General features: G+C 32.4%; 2 protein-coding genes across 3 annotated transcripts in view; one reads left to right on the top strand and one right to left on the bottom strand.

The window, feature by feature from the left end:
- LOC145270717 (uncharacterized) overlaps nt 1-12,738 on the bottom strand; it is a 289,119-nt gene that overhangs the window by 239,047 nt on the left and 37,334 nt on the right. The window lies entirely within an intron of this gene.
- The window catches only part of LOC145270542 (uncharacterized), a 28,817-nt gene continuing 23,631 nt past the window's right edge, over nt 7,553-12,738 (top strand). Inside the window, exon 1 of one of the 2 annotated variants that reach the window (XM_080126187.1) lies at nt 7,553-7,654. The gene's annotated coding sequence lies outside the window, so the exon portion shown is untranslated. The remainder of the gene's footprint in view (nt 7,655-12,738) is intronic. The other variant, XR_013865431.1, reaches the window with a different exon arrangement.

Below are 12,738 nucleotides of genomic sequence, written 5' to 3'. Positions count from 1 at the left end.
AAGAGAGTTGTAGGCTCAGTCCATCAAGGTCTTAAGTAGCTGAACAGCAGCTTGTTTGCCACCAATATTGGCAAATAAATAACACAGTCCTGAATAGAAGCATGTGCTCTGTCCCAACCATCATCAATGGACCTGAAGTAATCCCGTCAGCATCGGACAAAACCAAACTCTTTGCCAAAACCTTTGCAACATATTCTACCCTATGCGATCAGGGCCATCAACCACCTCCGTATTTACTCCTGTGTTTGAAAACATGTTATGCAACATACAAATATCTGTGCATAATGTTGCCAAACTAATAAAATAACCTGGATTTCAGTAAAGCAACCGGTCCTGACGGCATTCCTATTATAGTGCTCAAAAAGCCATAATCAGAACTAGCTCCCATACTTACAAAGTTATTTTAACGTTGTTTTAAGGAGAATTGATTTCCACCACCCTGGAAAACCTCATCAGTAGGCCCCGTATTTAAAATTCAGGTTATCGTTCATCTCCCTTTCAATACAGACCAATCAGTCTCCTGTGCGTCATGAATAAGTTGCTACAATTTGTGTTAAGTAGTCAACCACCTCAGTGTCATGTAATATGGTTTCCGTTCAGCTAGATCTACAGCTGATGTGTTGACAGTTATATCTCATAGTGTAGCATTGGGAATCCCAGCTTAATTGCTATATAGGTAGTTTTAGAAAAAGAAAATTATGTGAGTATATTTTCATTTCCCATCAGCAAGTTGGAAGGGTCACAAAAAGTTAGGTTTGACAGATATCAAGCGAGAGAGAATGCACCAGAAATTAGGGGTGACACAGGAATTATGGTCGTAGGCTTCCGGTTAACGACGACATGGGCTGAGAGTTGGTTTTGGGCATCAGAGAATGCAGATCGGAGATTCGGCTCTCTGGCAACCAGGGTCCGAGATATAGGCTTTCCTTTAATAAAAGAGTGAAGCTCCAGTCCATCTTGTTGTCATTAATGCATCTGTCTGCAGCAACCACTTCCCAACGAGATGGCAAACCAGCGACCAGAAGGCATCATCGGCTGGCCAAGGGAACCAGGTATGTATGCATTATACATGGCACATACACGTCTCGGAGACTATCAAGGCAAGAAACGGTGTAAGGATAAGAACACTTACGCACACATAAGTAAGAACATTGATAAGAACACACAGACCAGTAAAAGTAAAAACAATCATAAAAAGATAGTAACAAGAAAAAGTAAAAGTCAAACGATTAGAAACAGAAACGTTTAATAATAATAAAATAATAAATTAAAAACAATAATAATAGTAATAAATTAAATAATAAATTAAATTAAATAATAATAACAGTAATAAATAAAATAATAAATAAAATTAAATAATAATAGTAATAAATAAAATAATAAATTAAATAAAATAATAATAATAGCAATAAATTTAATCATAAATTAAATTAAATAATTATAATAGTAATAAATAAAATAATAAATTAAATAAAATAATAATGATAGTAATAAATAAAATAATAAATAAAATAAAATAATAATAATAGTAATAAATAAAATAACAAATTAAATAAAATAATAATAATAGTAATAAATTAAATAATGAATTAAATAAAATAATAATAGTAATAAATAAAATAATAAATTAAATAAAATAATAATAATAATAATAATAGTAATAAATAAAATAATAAATAAAATAAAATAATAATAATAGTAATAAATAAAATAATAAATTAAATAAAATAATAATAATAATAATAGTAATAAATTAAATAATAAATTAAATAAAATAATAATAATAGTAATAAATTAAATGATAAATTAAATGAAATAATAATAATAGTAATAAATTAAATAATAAATTAAATGAAATAATAATAATAGTAATAAATTAAATAATAAATTAAATGAAATAATAATAATAATAGTAATAAATAAAATAATAAATTAAATAAAATAATAAGCTTGTCTCTGCTTTATAACTATTTTCATGTCAAGTACTCCTCTGAACTCCAATCTATGGTTCCCACACGAAAAACACTCGTCTAGCTGAAACCACTATCAATGATTTCCCCCACTCTTTATCTGTGCTTAAACCTAAACATACATTCCATGAAAAAAGCTTCTTTCTTAGAACTGCACACCTGTCGAACTCTATTCCGTTTTCCTGCTTTCCAACTGACTACAATATGGTTGTCTTCAAGTCCAATGTGAACAAATTCTTGATGAGCCATACCCTTAAGTAATCCAATTTACCAAATTTCCACTCCTAACGGTGACTGATATTTTCCCCTTGACCACTGTGCACTCATTAATACTTATCCTCGAGTGGCTACCGGGCCTTGATAAAAATACAAATTTATGACATCCTTTGCTATTACTTTCGAAATGCCAAAACAAAAAAAAAAGGTAGGGATAAGTGTTCATCAAAAAATAACTGTATTGGATTATTTGTTTATAAGTTGGGGATCAGTTTATTCAGCGTATCAGAATTTTTGTAGGAATTTTTGACACCCCTTACACGAAACTACGAATACAATATAAAAATCTCGGAATTTCTCTGTCAAAAGTGGGTTATTTATTTTCTTTATGGATTATACTTCCAAAATAAACTATTACAGTTGTTTTAAAAGTAATAGAAATATATTTTTTTTTAAAACAGTAATGAATTTTCCGAACTCAATATTTTTCAATTAAAAATCTATTAAAATTTTTCTATTGATTCTATTTTTACGATATTTTCAGGGTCAATGTGAAATTTTATGTTCTTTCCAATAAATCGAATATAATATTTTAGACAAACGTTTTTTTTTAAATTCACGACCCCCCCCCCATCCCAATTTTTAAGTGTCTATTAAAAAGTAAATACTTAATATATTCAAATTTAAAAAAAAAAAGACATAGTGTTCTTTTAGAATTTTACCTGTAAAGTTTGAAGTTTAAAACCTTTTTTTTAAACCACGTTATTTGTTTTTTCTTTTTTTTTTTCTTTTAATGGAACCTTGGTCCTTGCTCCTTTAATTGAAAAAAAAATTAGGGCTTGAATCACATTTTTCGAGGAGTTATAAGCTTGGAAAGACAGGGGGTCGAATAATTCACGCCTCCCATTTTGTAAATGTCTAATAATAATTAATTTAGACCCCGATAAGTACATAATTATTTACTCACAAATTGAAGAGAAAAGGTCAATACATAATATATTCAAATTTAAAACAAAAAAAAAACATATTGTTCTTGTAGAATTTTACCTGTAAAGTCCGAAGTTTAAAACCTTGCTCCTTTAATTGAAAAAAAAATTAGGGCTTGAATTGCATTTTTCGAGGAGTTATAAGCTTGGAAAGATGGGGTGGAATTATTCGCTATTTTCACGAAATTTCTGACACTGCTACCGTAGCGATGATGGAAAACCTGCAAATTTAGTTGTACTTTTACTACGAGTTGTTTTTTTTTTAATTAAAATATATGCAAAAAGACTACATATAATATCAGAAAATAAACGGTATTATTATTATTATTATTATTATTATTATTATTGTTGTTGTTGTTGTTGTTATTTTTTTATTATTGTTTTTGTTGTTGATGATAATGTTTTTTTTAGAAATATTGTTGGGTTTGTATTACTGTACACATAGATTCGAAAAAGTTGTCAAAAACCAATATATAACAAATAAATGTTATCAAAGACAAGATAAGTTACTTTTCTAACAAACTGGACATATTTTTCGTGTTTTTATCCAATGTAACATGTTTATTCAGCTCAAAAAAACATACAGTGTTTACCGATGTATTCGAAAATTCAAGATGGCGTCTGACTCTCTTTAACACGGTAAGTTTGGGAAAAGGTGTTTATAAATTAAAAAAAACGGATAAAATACTGTTAAAAACTCGCTCAATATATGTTACCGTGACACGTGACATAGGTTGACATATATTCGGCGGGTTTTGAATAGTATTTTGTCTTGTTTTTTTTTATTATTTATAATACCTTTTCCCAAACTTACCGTGTTAAAGAAGGAGTGAGGCGCCATCTTGAATTTTCGAATACATCGGTAAACACTGTATGGTTTTCGAGCTGAATAAATATGTTACATTGAATAAAAACACGAAAAATATATCCAGTTTGGTAGAAAAGTAACTTATCTTGCCTTTGATAACATTTATTTGTTATATATTTCTTTTTTGACAACTTTTTCGAATCTATGTGTACAGTAATACAAACCCATGTTGTTTTCACTTGATAGATATAAAAAAACATTTTTAAAAATATTAAAAAATTACAATGATTATGTGCGTGTGTTAATCAAAAGATTTAAAAATATTTAAAAAAATCGAACTTACTAGGGGAGATAATAATTTCCGGTGAATGCCGGAAAAATATCCAGTAAATATAACGTCGTTTAGTAAATCGTTATTTGTATTTTAAACTAAATATTTTATCGTGGTTTATTTTTTGTTTTTTGTCATTTCATTTAACTTAATATGAAAATGGATAATAAACTTTAAAATATCAATTATTGAATGGATTTTATTATTTCCTTTTCTTTAAAAACTCAATTTTATTTTTATGGATACATGTGTCCAGTGACATCGATATGATGACTAAAATAACAAATTATTGTCTTTTTAAATTCAATTGCTAAAAATAAAAAAAAATGCACAGTTTTAGAAAAAAAATATTTTGTGCGGTAATTTCAACTTTCTCCGAATTATTATTTCTTTTTTTTCATTTCCAAAATCAACCGATCCTTTGAGGTTTTAAGAACTAAAAAAAAAAAAAATAAAATAATAACGCATGAATTTCTGTTGGCTTTTTTAATAAATAAAGAATTTAACATGCGGAGGTTGGGGGTGTCTATTCCGAAAATCGTTCTTAACATGGGGAGGTTAAGGATGTCCATTCTAAGAGCCGTTCTTAACATGGGGCAGTTGAATGTGTCCATTACGAACGCCGTTCTTAACATGGGGAGTTTGGGGGTGTCTACTCCGAAAGCCGTTCTTAACATTTGTGTCAAGAAAGAAAATAAATTCGTAATTGTTTTGGTTTACACGCATACACATTACTAATTTATTGGTTGTGAAAAAAAAGTGGATTTATTTCTGCTCGGTGGCACCGTAATTCACAGAGAAGTAGATTTGTTTATTGTGCACGCATAAAACATGGAGACCAGTGACTTACAGTGCATAACAGACGTTTTTATATCAAAAAGCTATTTCCTAACACGTAAATAAATGTTATTTCATCTTAATACAGTGATGTCAATTTCTTTGTCAAATGTAATTTTCCGGAGTTATTTCTATATTTTTATTTTATGTATGTGAGGATATGCCTTGGTGGAAACCTTCTATTAATCGGAGATCTTGTTAAATTTACTTTTACCGTTCCTGCAGATACTCTACTACTTTCGACTTCAAGAGATTCCTGCAGTCCTGCAACCTCGGTCCTAAAAATTGATAGATGCTGATTATGAATAGGTGAACACAGAGTCACACACATAGAAGTGATGACTCCACGGTCAGTTTTTACAAATTGGCACCACTTCCATGAGTTGTATAGGGTCAGAATTAAAAAAAAAATCGTTATACCTTTTGTACATTCATGTGTGCCACGTTTGTACAGTGGTAACGTCACCAGCTTTGAATGCTACAATTTTGCTTTCGATTTCGATTGTAGCTGATGTCATCCAAATACTTATTTTTATTACTTCTGACATCACGACTCTATAAAAATATATGGGAAGTTTTAACAAATTAAAATATTATATTTAAACGTATTTTACGAATGGGCAAAACTTGGCAAGCCTCACCTCCTCCCATTAATCTTCTTCTATCTATCTTCTATATAAATAAAATGAACTCATTTTTTCGCGTCTGATTTTGACATTAATAGGATTAAAAATCAAGATATTTCATGCAAATATAATATGCACAAACGGCAGAACAATATCTGAGGTGTGTTATAGGCTTATTATTTCTCAAATTCCCCGATAATCTTAGATTTCTATACTTTTTCTGCTGAGAAGTCACGGCCAAAATAGGTTAAGATCAATGGAAGTGGTAAAATATTTTCTCTCTAATAAATTCCTCCTCCCCCTGCCACCACTTAACACCGTTTGGGGATCGTTCACAAGGAACAGTTGAGAAGAGAACACCGGTTTGGCTTCGTAGTTTTTTTTTTTTTTTTTTTTTTTTTTTTTTTTTATGTGAAGTTATTTAAAATCACTAAACTAAGCTGCAGTGCTCTGTGGCGTAGTGGTAAGCGTGCTGGACAATTCACATTATATTTTCACGTTCGCGCCGACCTACCGTAGTCGTTTTTTTTTTTTTTTTTTTTTCCTAAACAACTGGAATGGACTTTTCTTGGTGGCCGAACTGTTAACGTTGCAGATGTTTTTTTTTTGTTTTTTTTCACACTTTATTTTCCTACTTTTACTCATGACTCCGGGTTTGATCCTTCCTACTTACCTACCATAACATTTTTTAAAACTCCCCCCCCCCGTCCCGGAAACAAACACTCGGGCAACGCCGGGTACCCCCGCTAGTTATAAAATAAAATGAACTTTCGAGAGATTTTTACAAGAAATTCATTTAACTTCTAAATTTAGCTGAATTTGTCAGTTTCTGACGCTGCTCTGAAAATATTTTCATTATAATTTTTTTCTTTCGCGTGTAATTTTTAAAATTTAATTTTTTAATCACAATAAAAAAATCGGAAATCTAAAATAAAAAAATACGAAAAGTAGTATCAGTTTCCGCCCATTAAATTCCACGTGTAACGAATTAGAGAATTCATAAAGATGAAACTTGTAATCCGTTCTCTCTCATGTAAATATTAAAATGTTAAATAAAATAATATTAATTTTATCCGTGATATTCACCAAATAAATCGGCTCTATTTCGAAATGATTTTTTTTTTATTTTTCCTCTTCAATTTTGTTTTCTGCGAACTTGCTCTTCCGTTCGTCATCTTGAATGTTAACTTGAGCTTCTAAAGTCAATCACATTTGAAAAATCGTTTCCTTTATAAAAGCAGATAAAGTTAATCGAAAGCAGATTATAAAACAAAAACGTAAGTATTAATACATGAATTTACTATCGATTTGTAAGTTTAAGTTTCTAACGACGCCGTAAAAACATTTCACGTGTATTTTTTCCGTATAAATATTAACTATGGTTCTTTTTCAGTATGTTCACCAATATCTTCATTTTTAATGTGTTTAGTAAACTGCACAAGCACCAGATTAACTTTAGGCTTAAATGTTTCAAAAACAATTAAAAAAAATAGGAATCTAAAAAAACATACATAAAAATACGAAAAGGCGGCTTTAAAAACTATCGTGCAGAGAATTAATATGTTCACCTATCAGTTTCCGCAATTAACGAATAAGAGAATTAATAAAGATGAAACTTGTAATCTGTTCTCTCTCATGTAAATATTAAAATGTTAAATAAAATAATACTAGTTTTATCCGTGATATTCACCAAATTGATCGGCTCTATTTCGAAATGATTTATTTTTATTTTTCCTCTTCAATTTTGTTTTCTGCTAACTTGCTCTTCCGTTCGTCATCTTGAATGTTAACTTGAGCTTGTAAAGTCAATCACATTTGAAAAATCGTTTCCTTTATAAAAGCAGATAAAGTTAATCGAAAGCAGATTATAAAACAAAAACGTAAGTATTACTACATGGCGCACGTATGTGTATTTTTTATTTTCATCTTTTTTTCATCGGATTATTATCGAATGGCCACTAATTTATCAGATTTTGTTTTTAATACTGACTTAAACATAAAAAAACGGTCAATACGTAATTCTTTACGTTATCAGTGGTGGCCAATTCTGTATTCGTTTTCACGTACAGAATTGATAACATTTTTCTTGATTTTTGTTCTTTAATTTCCCTGTGTCTTTATTGAAACATGAAATCAGAAAAAAAAAAGCGAATAATCCTAATGAAAATGTTGGTTTATCGTTGAAAATTTTTTGCTGCTGATTGTTTTTGTTTTCAATATTGACTTAATCATTTAAAAAATTCAATACAAACAATAAAAAGAAAAAATAATAATTTTATAAATTTTATATGTTTTTAACTGTTTCACAAGTTTAAAAAAATCAATTTTTTTTTCACTAATGACTTAAATATAAAAAAAGGTCAATGTCTAAAATCTTTCAAAATTACAAATATTCTTTACAATGACGACTTTTATAGATTTTCAAGGATGCTGAAAATAAATAAATACTTCAAAAGTGATGCATAGAATTAGTTTTTATGACATGAAGAAATTATTTTTTTCAAAAAGTGAGGATCACTTTTCTATATAAATTTAATGTAAAATGAGCGCCCACTTTCTGGCCACACGGTAATATTTGGGGGAGGGGCTGCCTGAAAGCCGTTTTGGTAAATTGTTACATACTTTCAACCTTAACTGTCATCTTTACCATGACGAATTCTATCGGTATTCCCGTATGCTGAAAACAAATATCACATTTAAAATTGCCGCAAACAAGTAGTTGTATGGATATTAAGCTAAGTAATTGTTTATGTATCCAGTGGTGGTCACCATTCATAACATAAGGAATTACATTGCCTAATATTTAAAAAAAAACACGTTATTGTCTTGTTAACTCAACTTTTTCTTTCCAAGAATAAGTTTCTTTTTTCTTTTGTTAAATGCATGATGAATATCATCTGATAATTTTAACTTAACATCGGTAGATGACACTTGATGACTTTCATGCTTGAGTATATAAACAAGAAAAAATTGATTTCTTTTGTCTTTCTCATAATCTTTTCTTTCATAACTCATTCCTAATGCTTCGCATACTCTGTCAAAATGGTTAACCGAAATCATCTTCCAAAGTGTCACGTATAGAACAAACTCTGAGAAAGGAATATTCTTTTAAACACAGAATATAGATTCTACCCAACTTAAAGAATTCCCTCTCACTGGTTCCTTTTCTCCACTTCCAAACTCTGAACCAACTCTAGGCCATTTCAAATGGATCCTATTACTGTCTTTGACATCCGCAAATGATGATACAGCGGATAATTTGTGTCAAAATTATTTGCAATTTCCGATGTCATTCTATGTGTCATGATTCTATGATCCATTAACGGCTTCTCCTGTTGATGTTGATTCCTCCAAATTGAGATATCAGCTGGTTTTGTGGCTCAATCACTATCCGACTCATTGACCTTTCCTTAAGTGACATTGCCCACAAATGTTCCACATGCAACTTCTGTGGTTCTTATAATAAAGCAGATCTCCAATCTTAAAATCTACTGAGTTTATTTTCTTATTCTTGTTCTCTATCAGTTTTTCATAACTTCCTGAATGTTATCCCTTACTAAAGTAAAAGATCCGTTCATCTCTTTTAGAGCGATGTCGTGTTGCTCATCACCATAGTATACTCTACAAGGCATTAATATATTATCTAATGGCAGGATCACATCTCTGTTGTACAGCAAGTAGTATGGTAAGAATTTTGATAATTTTGTCATTTCGCTCACATGAAATCTGACAGCTGCCAACATTTGGTTTATATATATATATATATATATATATATATATATATATATATATATATTGCTTAACCGTCATGCATCATTCTATGAAATCTTTCAATTAAGAAATTGTGATGTTGTTACATGATTATGTTACATGATTATCACGTTTTCTAATTCGACTTGGTTTGTTAGGGTTTGCGACAATTCCATAGTAGTTCTCTAAAGACCTCTTCAAATCAACCCATGTTAAACTTTCATTGTCTAAGATGAGTCTGGTCATGAATTGTTCGACCAGGCCCCATGTGGTTAAGAGAGCTATCCGATATTCTTCCTCATCCAGTGCTCAGGTTACCCTAAAATACTGCTCTACATTGTCCACCCACCCCCTGTAGCCACCGTCTTTTCTATTTTCCAACATTGTTTTCCTTAGAAAAGATTTCTCTCTTCTCAATCTTGTTACTGACCCCACTGCCTTTTTCAATTCTCTACATCATCCATCCACCTCCTGTAGCCACCGTCTTATCTATTTGAAAATAGCTGCTACTCCATTATAACAATAGCAAATGCTACTGATGAAAGAACAAGATAACAATACAACTTACAATCAATTTTTGTTAAGATGGAGAGTGTGGACTCTGCGATGTTGATTTGTTTTTGTATAAAAATATAAATAATTTCATTTTCTCTTTCTCATACTGCATCATATGTGTGTGCCTAGCTAGAGATGGAGAGTGTGAACCGGGAGGTTGGTAGAGTATACAATGCTTATGCGATGTTCATTCCTGGCTGACTGTAGGCCTCTCATCCTTTTCCTTTTTCTATGGTTTATGCATGTGACATGCTTTTTCCAGATGCTCTCACCTTCGACACTTGCATACGTCAAATAGTGAGCCATGTTATTCACTAAGAGTAAGGTTAAAAAAACATTAAAAACCTATAATATGTGGAGAAATTGAAAAATCAGTTATGGTGGAATATATATGGATGGAAAAGGGCAACCCTCTACCATCTATAATTCAAGGGATAAAAATCTGTTTAAATGTGTGTATGTATATATGTATGTCTCGCTAAAAAGTTCAAGAGGCAACGGATTTTCTTTTCGATTCTCTAGCTTTAATTTGTACCTATGTCACTTTCGATGGGCATAACATCTAACGCATTATATTTTTTCACTTTCTTTTCCTCCTTTGCGGTACAGGTTTGCCTGCCTGCCTACTACCACTTTTTTGTGTTCACAATTTTCCTTTGTTTTTTTTGCTCAACCAACACTTTTACACACACATCAACTTTCTTTTCCACCTTTGCATCACCAGTCTGAGCCTGCCTGCCTACTACAACTTCATTTGTTTTGCTCAACACACACCTACAAACACCCGGGAAACGCTGGCTACCCAGGCTAGTTATGCAATAAAGAAGAAATTATAGATGGAGGTAAACAATGAAGCATAATCTGCTTAAGGGAACAGTGCATATTCCGATGATCAACTACTAAGCATATCTAGTATATTTAACACAATATAGAAACCATTTATTATAAATAATGTTTATATATATATATATATATATATATATATATATATATATATATATATGTTTTTTTAATTTTTTTTTTATTACATTTTCACCCCAAACAAGGCAAATTGCCACTTTAGTGTAGGGGGCTACTGTCAGGGGCAACAACTACTGGGGTACTATGTAGGGATTTGGGCAGCAAGGTGTCGGTTCACGCTACACTTGAACTTCTGCACGTCAGTACTGTTGGGGAAGCAGGGACCCGGAATGGAATTCCAAAGTCTAGCGGTTCTGGGGAAGAAACTATTGGAGTAAAAAGATCTTTTACATCTAGGGATCTCTACAGTGTGGGGGTGGGATTTAGCAGCCTGTTGGGTTTGTCGAGGGTGCTCACGTCGTGGGGGCACAAGTGATTGCAGTTCGTCAGAGCATTCACTACTAAAATACTTGTAGAAAAGGCAGAGGGAGGCAACATTTCGTCGATGGGACAGAGGCTGAAGCTTAGATGCCAGTTCAGGGCCTATCAGGTTTGCGACTCTCTTTTGAACCTTGTCAAGGAGCGAGAGACTAGTAGCAGATGCACCAGCCCAGATGTGGCAGCAATACTCCATACATGGGCGAATGGTGGCCTTATAGAGGTACAGGATACTTTCGGGTGTTAGTAGTTTTCTAGCACGGTAGAGAGAGCCCACCTTTCTTGCAGCGGCCCTGGCAATGCCTTCAATGTAATTGTTCCAACTCATGTTTCCTGTGAACGTTAGGCCAAGGAGTTTGAAAGATGGACTCTCAGATAAAGAGTCGTTGGCCATTGCTATGGGTGGTAGAGAGGGTTTCTTGTAATTATTGAATGAAACTAGTTTAGTCTTGGCAGCATTGAACGCGACCAACCACTTTTGTCCCCATTCCACTACAGATTGGAGGTCTTCCTCTAGTGTTTCTGCCATTTCTTTAGAAATGTGTTCATTCGTCTTCCTGTCGTGCCTGCCATAGAGTGTAGTGTCATCAGCATATATACCCATCTCAGAGGCAATGTTGTCGGGGAGGTCATTTATGAATATCAGGAACAATAGAGGTCCAAGGATAGAACCCTGGGGCACCCCCGCATTTATATCATATTGTTTAGATGTACGACCGTCGAGGACAACCTGGATTTTTCTCTTATCTAAGAAGGATTTAATTATGTTAAGTATTCTACCAGTGATACCGTATGATCTGATTTTACTGAGGAGACCCTCATGTCATACCCTGTCAAAAGCCTTAGATATATCTAGAGCTACCGCTCTGCCCTCCCCCGCTTTGTCCAGTGAATGGTATATACGGTCAGAGATCACAGTTAGGATGTCTGCTGTGGAACGGGCTTGTCTAAATCCATATTGTTTGTCAGTCAGTAGTTTAGCATCTGTAAGATGATGGACTAGAGCATGGTTAATTATGGTCTCAAATATTTTGGCAAAAAGTGGGAGGAGGCTAATGGGGCGATAATTTAATGGGTCTGTCCTTTCGCCAGAATTCTTGAATACTGATACAACAGAAGCAGTTTTCCAACAGCCCGGAAAGCAAGCTTCATTAAGGCATTTGTTGTAGAGTTTGGAGAGAACTGGAGCTACTTCGGCTGAGCACTTTTTTAATAGCACAGATGGGATAAGATCGGGTCCACATGCTTTTGAGGTGTCAAGGTTTTTTATGATAGCATGCACCTGAGCAGGGGTGGTTTTCAGATCGTCTAGTGTGGCGTC

The sequence above is a fragment of the Euprymna scolopes genome, chromosome 46, assembly GCF_053919585.1.
Source record: "Euprymna scolopes isolate OS-2025 chromosome 46, ASM5391958v1, whole genome shotgun sequence".
Classification (NCBI taxonomy): domain Eukaryota; kingdom Metazoa; phylum Mollusca; class Cephalopoda; order Sepiida; family Sepiolidae; genus Euprymna; species Euprymna scolopes.
This window is presented reverse-complemented; position numbering and strand designations above follow the sequence as displayed.